This window comes from Balaenoptera physalus (genome assembly GCF_965194825.1).
Source record: "Balaenoptera physalus genome assembly, chromosome: 5".
Lineage (NCBI taxonomy): Eukaryota > Metazoa > Chordata > Mammalia > Artiodactyla > Balaenopteridae > Balaenoptera > Balaenoptera physalus.
Window position 1 is genome coordinate 108,636,363 of NC_138884.1, and position 18,313 is coordinate 108,654,675.

General features: G+C 36.0%; 1 protein-coding gene across 1 annotated transcript in view; it reads left to right on the forward strand.

Moving 5' to 3' along the window:
* The window catches only part of LOC309660907 (uncharacterized protein), a 404,218-nt gene that overhangs the window by 369,981 nt on the left and 15,924 nt on the right, over positions 1 to 18,313 (forward strand). The gene's annotated exons all lie outside the window — the stretch shown is intronic.

Consider the following 18,313-nt stretch of genomic DNA (forward strand, 5'->3'; position numbering starts at 1 on the left):
ATCCCTAGTGTTCTGTTTAGATAAGCTGAAGGGGAGTTGGATGATCTTAACAAGATGATTCTGCACCTTTTTGTAACTTTTCCAGCTTTAGAGTTGTTTTCAGCTTTGTATTCCACAAATATGCTCTGAATAGCTATCATGTGCCTGATGTTCTTCTAGGTATTTAGGTTACATAAATGAATAAAATATATCAACCCTCAGAGATTACATTCTGGGGTGGGGGAGAAAGACAGTGAACAATACTCATGTTAAATAAGTAAATTATAATTTGTTTAAATATGATATATGTTATGGAAAAAAGGAAAAAAGGAACAGTAAGCAGTAAGTAAGGGTCATTGGGGCAGTAAGATGAGAAATTGCTAGATTAGTTTTCACTGAGAGGGTTAAAATTTGTCCAAGATTGAAGTGAGGGAGTTAATCATGTAGATACCTGGGTATCTGAAATATTCTTTGGAGAGAGAAGGCTAGGGGCAAGAGATTGCATGTCATGTGTGGGAACAGCAAGAAGGCTGGTGTAGTTGGAGTACAGTGATCAAGAGAAAGAGTGTAAGATATAAGGTCAGGAAGAGAAATGAGTAAACAAGGATTATATCCTATAGGATAAGGATCAGCAAACTATGGCACCATGGGCCAAATCTGGACTACCACCTGTCTGTGTAAATAAAGTTTAACAGAAGCACAGACACATTGCAATGGTAGAATTGAGTAGTTGTGATAGAGACCATATGGTCCACAAGGTCTAAATTATTTACTTTCTGGCCCTTTAAAGAGAGTTTGCCAACCCTGATATAGGGGCTTCTAAGACACTGAAGAACTTTCTACTCTGATAAAACAGAGTCTAGCCATTGCAAAGGAATTACATAATCTGACCTTGACTTTTCTAAAATAAAAGATCACCTGGTTTCTGGTAAGAATGGGCTGTAAGGAAGTCAGGCTAAAAAGAGAGAGAACAGTTAAGAACTACTGACAATACAGGCAAATCATGGTGGTTTGGATCCAGGTGACAGCAATGAGATAATGAAATGGAGTCAGATCCTGCATATATTTGGAAGATATAACAGTCTATAGTTTCTTTAACTACAGAAAGAGCCCCACTCAATAGAATGTTACGAAAGCGAGAAGAATACCAGAGCAAAACCGTACCTTTTGAGCTGGACACTGGGACAGACACTGACCCATGTGAAGAGACTCCTCCAAGCTCACTTGGAGCAAAAGTGGAGCAGTCTTGTGATGTTCAGCCCAGTTATCTATCTGTGTAACAGATCAAGGGGGTTCTCCTAACTCTTTCAACTATCCCCACACCTCCTTTATCATATAGTACAGGAGACCCCTAGCTGTCCTTCCTGGAGGGTCTTTTTGCTCATTTGCATCAAGTTAAACTCTTTCTTCCATTAATGTGTTGCTTTGCTTTCCACCTACAGAACTTTACTATCTGGAGCAAACTATACATTTACAGTCAGGAGACCTGGCCACTGCTCCCAGTTCTATGACCTCAGCTAAGCTATTTAAACTCTGCACCTCAATTTTCTAACCAATAAAGTAGGGACCTAATTGTATCTATTCCACTCTGTTGTTTTGATAATAAATATGATCCTTTCTATTTAGGGATGTCACAGCAATTAGTAACTGGCACGTAGTAGGCTTTGAACCAATGTGAATTCATGGATAATTTCCCCTTCGTTATTGTTCTTTTCCAGGGGAGGTATTGTCTGATCTGTATGGGGAGGATGTTTTACTGTTCTCTACAGTCAATCCCAGCATCAGGGATGTCCTCAGTTCACCCTGGCTGGAGGATTATTGCCTGCAAATTTGAAACTTTTGCAGACTTGCTGTGAGGAAGGATCAAGTAATATCACGGACCTGGCCAGGGAGACTGCAGGGAGGACAACCTGACACGGATTATTCTTGAGGTGCCGCATAATCAGGGTCTGCAGATAGAGATACCAAGCTCTGGGAGCCGGTTCAATTAAAAAGCCCCATAAAAAGAAACGAAATGGAGTTATTTGTAGTGAGGTGGATGGAGTTAGAGTCTGTCATACAGAGTGAAGTAAGTCAGAAAGAGAAAAACAAATACAGTATGCTAACACATATATATGGAATCTAAGGAAAAAAATAAAAAAAGGTCATGAAGAACCTAGTGGCAAGAAAGGAATAAAGACACAGACCTACTAGAGAATGGACTTGAGGATATGGGGAGGGGGAAGGGTAAGATGTGACAAAGTGAGAGAGTGGCATGGACATATATACACTACCAAACGTAAAATAGATAGCCAGTGGGAAGCAACTGCATAGCACAGGGAGATCAGCTCTGTGCTTTGTGACCACCTAGAGGGGTGGGATAGGGAGGGTGGGAGGGAGGGAGACGCAAGAGGGAAGAGATATGGGAACATATGTATATGTATAACTGATTCACTTTGTTATAAAGCAGAAACTAACACATCATTGTAAAGCAATTATACTCCAATAAAGATGTTAAAAAAAAAAAACCCCCCCAAAACATAAAATAAAATAAAAGTAAACAGCCCGTGCTTTTTTTTGGATTCCACATATATGCGTTAATATACGATATTTGTTTTTCTCTTTCTGACTGACTTCACTCTGTATGACAGTCTCTAGGTCCATCCACGTCTGGTAAAACAACTATACCTCAATTAAAAAAAGAAAACAACAACAACAGCAAATGTAAAGAGCCCGTGCAGTGAGACGGGAGGGCTGGAGGAGATGGTCAGGTTCTGAAAGTGGGATTGTTGAGAGGGGTGGAGTCACTGTGGGGGAGTTGGATAAGCAGTTACTTGGAGTGGGGGAGGCACTGGGGAAAGGGGTAGCAGGCGCGGGACGTTTTTAATGAGCGGGAAAATGACTTCTGAGTTCTCTCCATTTGAAAAAGAAATCTTTCCCAAGCTTTCGAATGGCCAACCTAGGTAGTAAAACCAAACCCTAGTGTGAACCAAACTACACGTCCGTGCTTCTTCCTTGTCTCCTTTGAGAAGCTCCGGAGGTGTGAAAGGGTCAATAGAGTGCGACTTTAATTTTCTAACTTTAACATAATATTCTTTTCTTGTTTTCAAGGCAGTGCATTCTCAAAGAAAATTCAGAATCATAAAAGTAAAAGGAGATTCTCTCTCTCTCTGCTGACCCATATATCACCCTTGTTAACATTTTAGTGTTTTTATTGTAGTTTATTTAAAATACGTAATCGGTAGACACCAAGTTTGTGAAGAAAGTTTCCTGGGGTTTTTCACAATCACATTTCTGCCAAAAGTCACATATTTCATTCTCCTCATAACAAACCTAGGCACCTGCATAAGTTTCATTAAATATTTGCATCCCTCTCACTGAGTGATGATTTTTTTTCAAAGAAATAAAGTCATTACTTTTCAAAAGTTGCTGCCTTGCACAATAAGTAGACAATAGCCAAAATTTGTGATGTGAGATGAGAAATGTCCGCTAGGTTTGACAAGCTTTGCAAAACAGATGGTTCTAAATCATTCTTCAGCAACATTGAGTAGTAATATGTGATGTGATCTTGGGGTTCATATATCTACAAATATCCACCATCATTTATACATATTTTTAAACACACACAGGTATACATAATTAGAATTGGTAGCATATATGAAGTTTTGTATCATTTTCCCCCTTTGCTACCATAGCAGGGCACTTTTTCTTGATAAAAATATTCTAAAGCTAAAGTTTTTAAAACTGCATAATGGTCATTGTGTCATTAAGCCATTACTCATTTACACAATCTTCCATTGCTAGATATTTTGAATGTTTCAGATTTTGGTCACTGTAAATAGTGTTGGAATTTACATTATTGTGAATATATATTCATGGCATCTTTAGTATTTCTCTGGGATAGATTCCCATCTATGAAATTAATGGCTCAAAAGTTATAACCCTCTTAAAACTCTCTGTCCATATATGTGTGTATATATACATATATATGTCAAATTACTTTCCAGAACTATTGCACAGAAGTATTCCCCCATTACCTGAGCCCACTTTGGACGTGTTCTTGGTCACTTCTCCATTAATATTAGTATAAGAGAATAAACTTTTAAACAGCTATGACAATTTGACACAGCAATTTGTTTCCTTGTTTCTTCAGTTTTCATTTGTGTTACACTAGTAAGGTTGAATATTATCCTTATATTTATTAGCTATTTTTTCTTCTTCTGTAATGTTCTATTTCAGTTCTTCAGCCATTGATCTTCTTGAGGTTAAGTGCTTTTCCAATTGATTTGTATGAACTATCTGGACACTATTAATATTTCTTTTTGCACTTTTATGGCAACTACTTTATGAGGTTGTTGCTTGTTCATTTTGCACATGGCATTTTGACATTTAAAAAATATGCATTTAACGAAATCCTTTCACATCTCCTTTGTGATTTTCCCTAGGGTTCTTAAGACTCTCTCATCCCCAGATCACTTAAATTCTTATCCGTATGTAAAAATACTTTCATGCTGCATTTTGGTCTATGCTGTTGAGTCGAGTTAAGGTGAGAGAGGCTGAAGAGATAGGAAGGAGCCTACACATAAGGAGATATTGAACACTTATGGAAGAAGTACAAATGGCCAAGACACTTTTCCTTCTCTGAGTCATTAGTAGGAGGTTCTGCCCATTGTTTTGTTGGTTTGCTTTAAATAACAATCATTGCTTTAAACTAGTTTCTATCATCTCACTCCTAGATAATTGCAATCACTTCCCAATTTTGTCTCCTCACATCCAGTTTTTTCCACTTCCAACCCCTTCTTCACATTAGAGACAAGGTAGCCTTTCTAAAATAAAATTTTAAAAATCTGATCTTTTCACTTTCCAATTAAAATCCTCCCCATCAGCCTTAATGCGCACCTCCTTCAACCCTTAGCACCGCATCCTGGACCCTGATATCTGGTCTCTGTCTCCCATTCTGGTCTCCCCTTCTGCCTCTCATACTTTACATGATCATGTTATTTTACACTTGGTGCCTTTCTTCCCGGTTTTCCTCCTTCTTGAAATCTTTTTTTACTCTCTTACACTGAAGCCAGCAGTGTCTCTGACAGAAAGCACTCTACTATGTATGTCCTTCTCTTCTTTCTGTTTGTGGCACTCTAGCCTGGACTATATCTTAAAACAACTATTATGTTGAAATAACACTATACACATGTATCTCCCACTAGATCACAAATATCTCAACATCAGGGGCTCTCCTTTTCTTTTATTGTATTTCCAGGGCCTAATATATCCCCGTATATTGTACTTTAGGTGCTCAATATTATACAATTTTCAAAAATTGCCATCCCCTTAATGCCTATCAGAAGCCACATCAAGACCCAGAATAGTCATCTTCTTATTTAACACCAATTCAATGCTGCATCTTGTTTTGTGAAATGAGAATATAAACCCCTGCTACACATTCCACCCTGGACAAAAGTGAAACTGAAGGCAGTAATGCATGTGAATAATTTTGTAAATTGTGAGAAATTTTGTTTGTGTGGTTATGTGTGTGCATTTGTATGTGGAATTATTTTTACTGTTATAATTATTCTTATAGAAATATGACATTATATTACAGAATTGCAAAGTTTTAGAATGTTAGATGTACATGTGACCTTGACATAATGTAGACCACTGGCTTGCAAACTGTGTTCCCAGGTGCCCTTAGGTTCTTTAAAGGTGCTTTAAGGGCCATTTCTGAATGGTGTTGGGAAGGGGAAAGCAGATCTGGCAGGATTTCCAGACCCCATCTCAGCATCTACCAGAACAATACCAGTTTTAACTGTTTCATATGTTGGATTTCATATATGGTTTTGTCTAAATACAAATTTGAAAACTGCCGATTGTTCTAATGCGTTATTGCACGTAAAGAAACTAGAGCCCAGAGAGGTCATCAGACTTGCCCAAGGTCACACAGACTGTCAGTGTCACACCCAGGCCAATGTTCTTTCCATCACACACACTTCCTTAGGAAGCTCCTTCCTCCCCGGTCCCAGGACATTTTCCATGCGTGCTTTTCCCCACGGAAAAGGTTTTCAACCCCAGAACATGCTTCTAGCATCTTAAAGTAGTGTGGGTTCTGCTCAGTTCTCATCTATACATTTATCTTTCAAAACAGCACTGAGCACATTCCTAATGCTTGTCTTTCCATCATCTACCCTTTCAAAGACTCTATCTCGCTTAGATATTCCAGGCACATGTCTTCTAGGCCACCAGGCTGTAAAATCCACTCCTCAACAAGAGTTTTGCCAATAGCAATCTCTTCCAGTTTGGTGGCTTGTTAATCAGCACATTTTCATGAATTGCTCCATAATAGCTTGAGTCTAAAAGATGATCAAATTACCATCTACAGTGCTCTGCAATTGCTGGAGATTGGTTTCCTGGATGAATGGGAAACCTGCCACTATTTGGAAATCAGAGCAATGAATCAACACACAGTCTGAGCACCTCTGATATGTTACACCTCTTCTAAGGGTAGGACCACAAAGGGTATTTGATATTGTTACTGCCCACAAGGATCTCACATCCTAGTAGGAGCAAGACACACATGTAAACACAAACAATTCAGGGAAAACATGAAATTAAAAAGGAACGTACAAAATGAGAATATGAGCCATTCTCTCTGGGTATTGTCATGAGAACTTGGCCATGAAGATGAAGGCGGGGAAGATTTTTAAACACTAACACTTATTTTAGAGGGCACAAGATAGAAAGGCATTTTGCGTATGGAAATGACTTTCTAAAGATTTTCAAATTGTTTATTCAGTGATGATTGTTTTTTTTTTTTTTTTCTTTACTTCTTACTATGTATCAGGAACTGGGTTTGCAACCAGAAACAAAAATCAGTTCTTACCATCATAGCAGTGAGGGAAACAAGTCAATTAAAATTCTGTATTATACTATGGAAAGGGGAAGAAAAACAATTGAAGTATTTTTTTTTCTAACATAAGAGTATTGGAAGACCATGAACAGTCATAACAGGTGAGGCAGTTAGAGAGGTGGGCCATGGCCAGAAGGTGGAAGAAACCTTGCATCCCACAATGAGGAGCATGGTCTCCATCCTGATGACAAGGGAGGCCTGCTTGTTGAAAACTTCTGAGTAGGGGAATGCTACACCTTTTTCTTATAGAGAATAGATCTAAAATAGCAAAGACTATAGACAAAGAACAATCAAATCCAGAGGTAATGACAGTCATGGCAGACTGAAGTTTCAGGGAGGTTGATCTGGAAGTGATGTATCTTGAAAGATGTGTAGAACACCAGATAAGAGAGATGGTGTGCTTGTAGATTAAACACATAAGTTGTGTTCCTGAGCCAGGCAGTCATTAAAGAAAGCAGGTAAGAGTGAGATTTCAGGTCACTGATTTGTTCACTCAACAACTATTTGTTGAGTGTGAAATATACACAAAGTACCCTTTTTGGCTCAAAAGGGTAGAAGAGTGAAAATGCCGTCTCCATTCTGGAGGAACTTCTGGTTAGCTGAGAAGATGAACAAGAGCTCAGCTAACAGTGACAATTCAGTAAGCGCTTACTACATATGGTGTTTTATTGTGAATTTCCATTAGTTCTCACAACATCCCCATGAAGCTAGTGTTTTTATTACTCTCTGACCTCTCATGCTTCCACACTAGTAAAGGATAGGTAACAGTAGGAACAACTTCATGGGGATGTTGTGATCCTCGTGAAGTAAGAATGGCTCTACTTGCTACCAAATCCCAAACTTTCACCCATTGCCCAAGACTGCTTCCCAGGTAATTATGGTGCCAGGTGATGGAAGTGTCAATGAGTTGTATAAATAAAGTGCACTGGGAACTTGAAGAAAAAGGGGGAAAAATACATCCAGGACCTTAAAAGTTGGGTTTTGGAGGAACTCTAAAGAAGGTAGAGTGCTATCTGAGCCTGAAAAAGAAATTGACCTGGCACAAAATATCAATGCATAGCAAACATCACCTCCTCAAACCAGAGTTTTCACCTTTTACAAATCCTTAAAGAACAGGATGAAAGAAAGTTGTTGGAAGTTTTCGAGGAAATCACACTGGATAATTAGAAGGCAGTCACACTTAGACCTTCAATTGTGAGGCAAAGCAGAAAGTAAATTAAAGTCTTTGATTTAAAAAAATAAGGAAAAAATTAACAACACCACCAAAACAAAAACAAAAACTAATTAAAAAAATATATATATGTGTGTGTGTGTATATATATATATATATATACACACACACATATATATATATACAGGTGCTTAAAGGCACCAGGCATCAAACTGCAAGTCTATAAACTTCACACAGTGGAACTTTCTGGTAATGAATTCTATAAACTCTTACCTTGGTGGGGCTTCTCCCTTCTCTTCTCCTCCCACCTTATTAAACACAAGTCTGGAGTTTTACAGGCTTTGCAGTAAATGTGAGTACTCATGGCACTCATGGTATTTGCAGAAAAGTTTCAGTCGTCATTATCTCCAGTTAATAGTTGAAGGTGGGCAGGAGAGGAAGAGAGAGGGAAAGATTTGATGTACAGTTGTCCTTGTTCCAAAGTGTCCTTGACAGCCTTTTTAAGAATGCTCCTTAAATTCGCCACCGAATCATCTGCCAAACACTCTACTTCAGGGCAAAAACTCAGTTGGTTTTATGTGCTGCTGGATCAATGGCCTATTTCTCAAGACGGTAAAGTGGGTTCAGAGTTTGCTGGAAACTTAAGAAAGGAAAAATAAGAAGCTCATTTGATGGCTGGTTGCATAAAACTCAACACCTGCTACTTAGATTCTTTTTTTTTTTTTTAACATCTGGTTAAGGGAAAATGTCAAGGGCTTTTCAAATTTGCATCAATTTGAATAAAACCATTGTTATACAGCTTGCAAAAAGTCAAAACACTTTGGAGGAAATTAGAACAGATTTTTTTTTTTTTTTTTGCCGAGATTGACATAAAAGCAAAACCTCAGAGATCTTAATCTGAAGTAATCTTGCGAGACTTGCCCAGACCCATATTTGCCAATTAAACTTCTGTTCCAGAAGATAAGGTATTTGCTAAATTAGAGTATATAATTTGATGGATAAGGGAATCTTTTCCCTTCATAAATATTTTATCAGGAAGTGAAAACATGTAAGCTTATACTCCTGATAAAGCTATGAATATCAAGGAAAGGAGATCTTCTAACTTGTGGTTTCAAGGGAAATAATTTTGATTGAAAATCCAAGTTCCATAACATGTTTTTCCAGCAAATAAAATGCTATATATCTGCAAACAAAAACAAAATTTAAAAAATGAACAAAATATTTGCTAATGCATTTTATGTGAAAACTTAAATTAGAAAATAGATGCAACATGTATTTTTTCCTCTAAAAGATAAATTGAACCTGGGGGAAAAAAAGCTCAAGTATCTCTAATTGCCATTAGCTTGATAATTAGTTCTCAAGTAGATTTATGTGGTTTTGTATACTCAGAGATGAGCATCATGGTGTTCCATAAGTAGACGTTGCACTCCTAACTGTTATGAACTGTTGGATAGTGTGGCCAGCATTAAAATTGGAACTTACTTTGATAAGGGTGATTAGTAAAGAGTAATGAGATTTTTTCCAAGATGTACATGAGTCATTTAGGTGATACCTAGCTGAATAAAACCTAAATTTTAACTTTCTCATCTTGGGTCATTAAATTTGCATACTAATCAGTCTTACTAATTAATATCAGACCTGTTACTATGAATGAGTTGACTCAAATTAAGTTACTCTTCAAAATGAGACCAAAAGGATTTTCCAAATGTTTTGGTGGGCTACGTGGCTATCCATCCCTAAGAAAATAAGGATTTAATGAAATCCTCTGAAACCCCATTTGAGCTAAGGTATGAGGCTGTGGAGCTTCTACTTGTAAGATTACAGAGGCTAAATGCTCAGTCTTAGGACCAGAGAGACTTTTTTGGAAATAAGTTGGTAGGAATAGAAGAAATTATTTCATTTTTCTCATCTTACTTTTCTCTTATAATAATAATTCTCTTAGAATCAATAACCCAGGCCTGGGACTCTTTCTCACCCTTGGAATAACATAACCAAGGAAAGTTCTAAGAAAGGATGATCAGCAGCCTGGGACCACTCTGTTCTGGGCCCTACAGAGAGCCCCTTTCCATCCTGAACTACTATATCTTCTAGAACTAAAAAATTATTGAGTTTTTGCTGTGTAACAGGTACTCTGCTAAAGGCTGTGGATTGATTACCTTCTTCACGATCACAGGAATCCTATGAAGTAGGCACCATCACTATCTCCATTAAAAATGAGGAAAGTGAGGCACAGAGTAGTTAAGCAATTTTTCCTGGTATGTGAAAGAGCTAGGGTTTTAGGCAGCATAACTTCACAGCCTTCACTTTTAATCATTACATCTCACTGACTTTCCAATTTACATTATGATGAACAAACTGATGTTTGGAAGAGTACCTCTAAAGGCCAGAGCTAAGAATGGCTTATTACATTTTATTTTTCTGTTTTCTTGACTCAAAAACTTTAATATCTTGTCCTTATAGGCAGAATTCACAATTATGTGGAATTAGATTAACCAGAACCCACAGTATCTAATCTGTCTTCCATGACAGCAATTACTGAGTATCAAAAAGAGCCATCACTATTCATCTTTAGCTTTAGTTCTGGTCCTAAAGCAAAGTCACTTATATCAGACCTTGTTTCTCTGCTCATCTGCAGTGTGAGTCCTCACTGTGTCCCTGGCTCCTCCATCATCCCCTGTTATACTTTCTATTAGTTTGTCTATCCTTCACCTTGGCCTTAGGAGGCTGAGACCACATCTTATTACTCTCTTCATCTATCCTCAGCAACCGATACACACCTGGCCCAATGAATTTTGACTGAATTAAAGGATGGAGAAGCCTCCATTTTGACCTCTGTTTATGGGAATGATAATATTTACATTAACTATCTTGGAAGGACCTTATGAAACTTGGGTGAGATAATGCCTAGGAAAGTGTACAGAAATAAAACATAGTACAAAACAAGAGATTCTTTCTTTAAGATTTTCTGTAATTATTCTCATCAATAGGTAAATGACTTTTCTGACAGAATCACACCCAGAAAAAGTGGTTATTGGGAAAATTTTCCAAAGTCATTTCAAAAGCTGGATCATTCCATCCTTCATTTCAGTAAATCCTGGTCCTGTCTGTGAAAAAAAGAAATAAGAGATTTTTGGTTTCAGAGGTCCTGAATGAGACAATATTTATAGAACCAGAAGACATAAACACTTCAAAGTTGTAATTTTGAAGGAAGACACCAGCTACAGCCCAGAGTGGGGAAAATGGAGCACCTACTATGTATTTGGCTCCATGATAGGCACATTTATGTAAATTTCCACTGAATCCCCATAATCATTATATGAGGAAAAATATCCCAATATTACATAAAGAAAATTGAGGCTTAGAGAGGTTAACACTTCACCCAAGGCTCTACCTTAGATGTAGGATTGAGTCCATGTCCATAAGACTCAAAAAGCTTAGCAAACACCAAAATCAAGGATGATCAAAGCAAAAATAAATAAGTCTACATCAAACTAAAAAGTTCTGCACAGTAAAGAAAACCATCAACAAAATGAAAAGGCAACCTACATTACAGAATGGGAGAAAATATTTGTATATCATATATCTATTAAGGGGTTAATATCCAAATTATATAAGGAACCCATACAACTCAATAGCAAAAAAACCCCAAACAATCCAATCAAAAAATGCACAGAGGAATTGAGTAGACTTTTTTTTCTTTTTCTCAAAATAGACACACAAATGGCCAACAGGTACATGGAAAGGTCCTTAACTTCCAGTTACAAGATAAATTCTGGTCATGTAATGTGCAGCATGGTAACCACAGTTAACAATACTGTATTGTATACTTGAAAGCTGCTAAGAGAGTAGAATGTAAAAGGTCTCATCACAAGAAAAATATGTTACTATGTGAAATGATGGATGTTAGCTAAACTTATTTTGGTGACTGTTTCACAATACATACATATATAAAATCATTATGTTGTACACCTGAAACTTGTACAATATTATACGCCCATTATATCTCAATAAAACTGGGGAAAAATCAAAAGCTTAGTACTTTCACCCTCCACACCACCTTCATCTCCTGGTTCTTCTTTGACAAAGCCCGAAGTTGTTGTCTGCAGGTTCAGGAAGGAAACATTACTGTATTTATTCATGAATTAGGGTTATTATACCTGTAAGTGATCAAAACCCAACTCAAATTACCTTATGAATAGAAGGGAAATTATTCATGGATAATTGGGTACACTGTAAAATAGCTAAGGCATCAAAAGGAGAAAGAAGCAGGTAGACCTAAAGAACATCCAGAATCGAGAGCTTAAATACTATTAGAGCTGCTTCTCCATCTCCTAGGCCTGCTTCTTATTCTCTCTGTGCTAGCTTTATTCTCCCTCACTACAGACAGGACCATAGACAGCTCCCAAGCATTAAGAGCTTCATTATCCTATGGGAGAACATTGGATAATGTTTCTGTGATTCTGTGACTCTGAATCTAAACCTCAGATTAGAGGCTGAAGCAATTTGGCTAACTAGGGCCCCATGTCTCCCCTGTATCATCAAACTGAGACCAAGGAAATAAGGCAGAAAAGAACATTCCACAGTGCTGGAGGAGGACTAACATAGATCAATAGATACACGTCTCCCTTCCTCACCACCAGTACCCCACTATGTTGGGACTGAATCAGGTTAGACAAGAATAGGAGGCATATTTGGGGGGAAATGGTTCCTAAATGCAGAACATGTTGAAGTCCCAATGTCTCAAGACTCATTTCTTTTTCTCTATATTTTTTCTACCAAAAACTTTTAGCTCTTGATAACCTGGATTCACTAGCATTTTTGATTAGCAAGTAATAAAAGGTGAGAGATGTATTTCTACTTTATGTTCATAAAATTATCATTTAATCAACCTAGTTTGGGGACATCCAGGAAAAGTTAAATGTGCAGATCCAGGGTAAGACACAAGGTAGATTTGTCAGAATCATTAAGTTGTCATGTCATGAAAACAGGAGGTTTCTGGATTTATGACATCTCATTTTGCCATAGAAAAATAATTCTGCATAAAAGACACCCCTAGAGATATCTCAAAATGGTATTTTTCAACATGTATTCTTTCTAATTCCTATGTTAGTCACACCAGCTTACTTGTTAAAGATGTCAATTTCAGACCTACTGGAACAAGATATTTATGAGTGGTGTCTGGAACCTGGAGTTTAACAAGCTGTTCATATGATTTTTACAAAGTTTAGCATCCTTGGTCTCATGCAGTAACTGTTGCAAATATGTGCTTGGGACATACAACCTTTCCAGGTGATGGTATACATTGGTACAATCTTTCTTGCAAGCAACTTTACTATACGTGCCAAGATTCTTAAAATGTTCCTCACCTTTGTTCTTTATAATGTTACTTCTGGGAATTTTTCCTGAGAAAATACTGTGAAATATACAAAGAAAAAAACAAACAAAAAAACACTAAGTAGAGAGAATAGTCATCACTTCATATTATGAGGAGTGAAAATAGAGACCATAAGATGAGAATAGTTATATCAATTTTGGTTAATCTACCTCAGTGTAATATTTTTCAGACTTTAAAATATATGTGTGTGATGTGTATACAATACTTTCACAAATCTCTTAAATTATGATGTGAAATGAGAAAAAAGAACATATGAGTATAATTATATTTATGCATACCGAAGTTACACAATAACATTGGCTCTGAGAAGACCAGAAAGAAATATATTGAATGATAATAGTGGTTCATTGGATTATGAACAAATTTCTTCTTCTCTCTGCTTTTCTTTGTTTTCAACATGTTACTATGATAAACAGATGTTACTCTGTCACTCTGATATTTATTATCATGTAATAAAAATTAAATAAAATATTATTTTTATTTTATTTTACTAATATTCTTTTATTTTTATAAAATATTTATTTTTATAAATGTATTATTTTATTTATTTTTATTTTATAATAAAATATTATTATTAAGTTAAATAAAATTCTTACCAGTCAGAAAGAAATATGAAAACAATTCCCACTTCTTGCCTACTTCTGGATATACAGATGTTATGAAACCACAACGTCATAACTGGATCCTATGGTAAGCCTTTCCTTACCTTCTACTTCATGTTTTTGTGCCCAGGTGCCTGGATACCCCTGTCTGGATAGCTTTTCTTGCCCTTACTCTTCTTCCTCAAGGCTGCAATCCTGCCTCAGCATCCTGAGGGATAAAGCTGTGACTTCCCAATACCTTCTCCTGAGTTACTCACAGTGACCTCCTTCATGCTTTTATCTGCCTATGCAGTTCATAACCTTCTCTTACACCCTAGTATTGCAGATCTGTTTAGAACAATATAAACATCCATGTAGTTCATTCCAATGTAGAAAATCACTGGAGAATTAAGAAAACTTGGAAAGAGTGTTTTAATTGTATTTCTTTTTATACATTCCTCTAGTTATAATTTTTTTTTTTTATTGAAGTATAGTTGATTTACAAAGTTGCATGGGTTTTTGGTGTGCAGCAAAGTCATTCAGTTATATGTATATATATATATATATATATATACATATATACATTTATATATATCCTTTATCATATTCTTTTCCATTATGCTTTATTATAGGATATTGAATATATTTCCCTGTGCTATACAGTAAGATCTTGTTGTTTATTTTACATATCGTAGTGTGTGTATGTTAATCCCAAACTCCTAGTTTGTCCCTTCCCCTCCCCTTTTCCCCTTTGGTAACCATAAGTTTGTTTTCTATGTCTGTGTGTCTGTTTCTGTTTCATAAATAAGTTCATTAGTGTTATATTTTAGATTTCACATGTAAGTGATATCATATGGTATTTGTCTTTCTCTTTCTGACTTACTTCACTTAGTATGATAGTCTCTAGGTCCATCCATGTTGCTGCAAATGACATTATTTCATTCTTTTTTTATGACTGTGTAGTATTCCATTGTGTATATATACCACATCTTCTTTATCCATTCATTTGTCGATGGACATTTAGGTTGCTTTCATGTGCTGCCATAAACATTGGAGTGCATGTATCCTTTCAAATTAATATTTTCTCCAGGAGTGTGATTGCTAGATCATATGGTAATTCTATTTTTAGTTTTTTAAGGAAACTCCATATTGTTTTCCATAATGGCTGCACCAATTTATATTCAGCAAACAGTGTAGGAGGGTTCCCTTTTCTCCAAAGCCTCTCCAGCATTCCCTATTCGTAGACTTTTTGATGATGGCCATTCTGACTGGTGTGAGGTGATACCTCATTACCTCATTATAGTTTGATTTGCACTTCTCTGATAATTAACAACATTGAGCATCTTTTCATATACCTACCTATTTGCTATCTACTTATCTTCTTTGGAAAAAAATTGTCTATTTAGGTCTTCTGCCCACTTTTTGATTGAGTTGTATTTTTTTTGTTATTGAGTTGTATGAGCTGTTTGTATATTTTGGTTATTTGGAAATTAAGTCCTATTCGGTCGCGTCATTTGCAAATATTTCCTCCCAGTCTGTAGGTTGCCTTTTCATCTTGTTTATGGTTTCCTTTGCTGTGCAAAAGCTTATAAGTTTGATTAGGTCCCATTTGTTTATTTTTGCTTTTATTTCTATTGCCTTGGGAAGCTGACTTTAGAAAACATTGATAAGATTTATGTCAGAGAATGCTTTGCCTATGTTCCCTTCTAGGAATTTTATGGTAAGTGTTTAAGCCATTTTGAGGTTTTTGTGTATGGTGTGAGGGCATATTCTAACTTTATTGATTTACATGTGGCTGTCCAGCTTTCCCAACATCCACTTGCTGAAGAGACTGTCTTTTCTCCATTGTGTATTCTTGTCTCCTTTGTCGAAGACTAATTGACCATAGATGTGTGGGTTTATTTCTGGGCTATCTAGTCTGTTCTAGGTATAATCTTTGAGGTTATTTTTACTCTTCATTTCTTCTTCATAGCCCATATCATATTTCCTGTTTAATATAGTAGATTTTTTTCTTTGCAGCACATGATCCAGTGAGTTTTCATCATAGTCCTTCTTATGTCCTACAAATTTGTATGATTTTTAATCTCATGTTGCATTAGGTTGAGTCTTTCATAGTCCTCAGTTTATCATTGATTCCTGCAAAGGACCTGTCTAGTTGAATGCATTTATGCATGTATGTATGTATGTATGTATTATATTGCATCCTTATCCCCTATTCTTATTTCCTTCCTTTTCCAAAAACAACTATTCTAGTGTTTTTGACATCTGTCCTTTTACCTGTAAATAATTTTATAGAATATGGATTCTTTTGTTGTGAATATTTAACTTACATTATATAGTACTGTGCTATAGAATTTATGTTATCTTCTTTTCACACTCAACATTAAATAGTGAAGGTGTAGCTGTGTTTCTGGCCTATAGCTGCTAATTGGCATACAGTTTTCTATGGTACACAGCCTACACATTTTAATTACCATTCCTCTAATCATTAACACTTACACTGACTCTAATCCCAATGTGTATTTGTTTTAAAAATACCTGTGATAAGATATCTGTGCTGCAATTATTTTCTTTAACTTTAGTAGGAATAGAAGCTAAAAAAATTTTCACCTAAAAATGACAAGCAGTTTCTGGCCTCTAATTGGAGATAAATTCAGTTGAACTTTGGAATAAATATTTTTTTTCTGGGAGAAAAGAAAAGGGACTTTTTCCTTTTGGTTATGAAAAAGTTGAAAAAATCCTTATTCTTTGGTTCAGGAAGCTGGAGGAGAAATACTGAGCTCAAAATAAACATGGTCATCCCAGAATCAGAAGGTGTGTCCTTACTAGTTATATAAATTGTATATCTTTTTCAGCAGAATGTGGACTTTGGAGACCATGTTGTTTCTTTGCACCAAAAGGTTACTTTTTTCTGTGTGACTTTAGATTAACCAAGATTATATATGTTTTTCCTTATGAACAATATTTGTTCTTTTTCTTTGAGTGATTGTTCTTTTTCTTTGAGGGGTGAGATTATGAAGATGGCTGAAGGATTTATAGGCATGGATTTCATTCATTCATTCAACATAAACTTACTGAGATTTACTAGGTTCCTTGTACTAACATAAGGAATGTGTTATGGCAAGTAATAAAACAAAGCTCCAGCTTTTGTGAATCCTGTAGTTTTCATCTTATCCTGGAAGAATGAGTAGGAAAAAATAGTGCCTTCTCTTGGTGTTCCTTAAGTATACTTAGCCATTGATTTTCCGTATCTGGTATTACTATTCATGAAGCCATTAATTATAAGTATGCTAATATCTTGGGTGGGAAAAATATCACATTCCATAAATACATCAATAGGAATAACATATTTGGGGAAAAATGTCTTAAAACAAAGAAATTATATGTAAGAATAAATAGCAGTTTATATAATTAGAATTTTGTATCCACTTCCTCTCTGGAAACCCATCAAAATAATTTTAGAAAGAGTAAAAAAATAAAAATATAATACCATCTTCAAAAATACAAGGGGAGTGGCAGCCATATAACCAATTACAAAATATAAAGAATGTCTGAAATTAAATATTTAAAAATTAGGACAATAAGAGCCTATTCAAATTTATGGATAGATGTACAGCTCTCTAAAATAATTGTCACAGTGTTGAAAGACCCATCCGGTGATCCTTTAATGATGAAGGTATATAAGAGAGTTGTACAGGTAGAAGAGAATGTATCCTCACAGTGACCACAAACCAGCTTGGGAGATAGAGCAGAAGGAAGAACCATGAAGACAGGCTAACTTCATTAGTGGTAATATTAGCAAAGCAGCCACCTAGGGGCAATCTGGAAGGGGAGAAAAGCAGGTAACAACACAGAGAAAATGAGATTTCCAGAACTTTACTGTGAAACTTAAAACTTCTTGAATACTCAAAGTAGATGAATACATGCCCTTGGGCCAGAGGACATTGATTGAAGAACGATTGAGACCATTAATCAAAATGTAAGGTGTTGACCTTCTGTGTCCTTTGCTTTCTGTTAGCCTTCCCACTTGCTGCGAGTCAATAAATGACTCAGAAGAAACTGTTCTTTCCAAGATTCAAACACATGTAACAGAAAAGAAGTGGCTCAGGACTTATGCAGACTCTGAATTTAAAATAATAATAACATTGATGAAAGCAAAGTAACACAGCTAAACTTAGAATTATTCTAGAAAATGGCAAAGAATCAGACACCAGAATCAACTGAAAACACAGTTTCTCTGAAAAAAGGAAAAGCTCAAAGGATAAATCTTAGAGATCAAAAGGAAAATAAACTGATAATGCTAC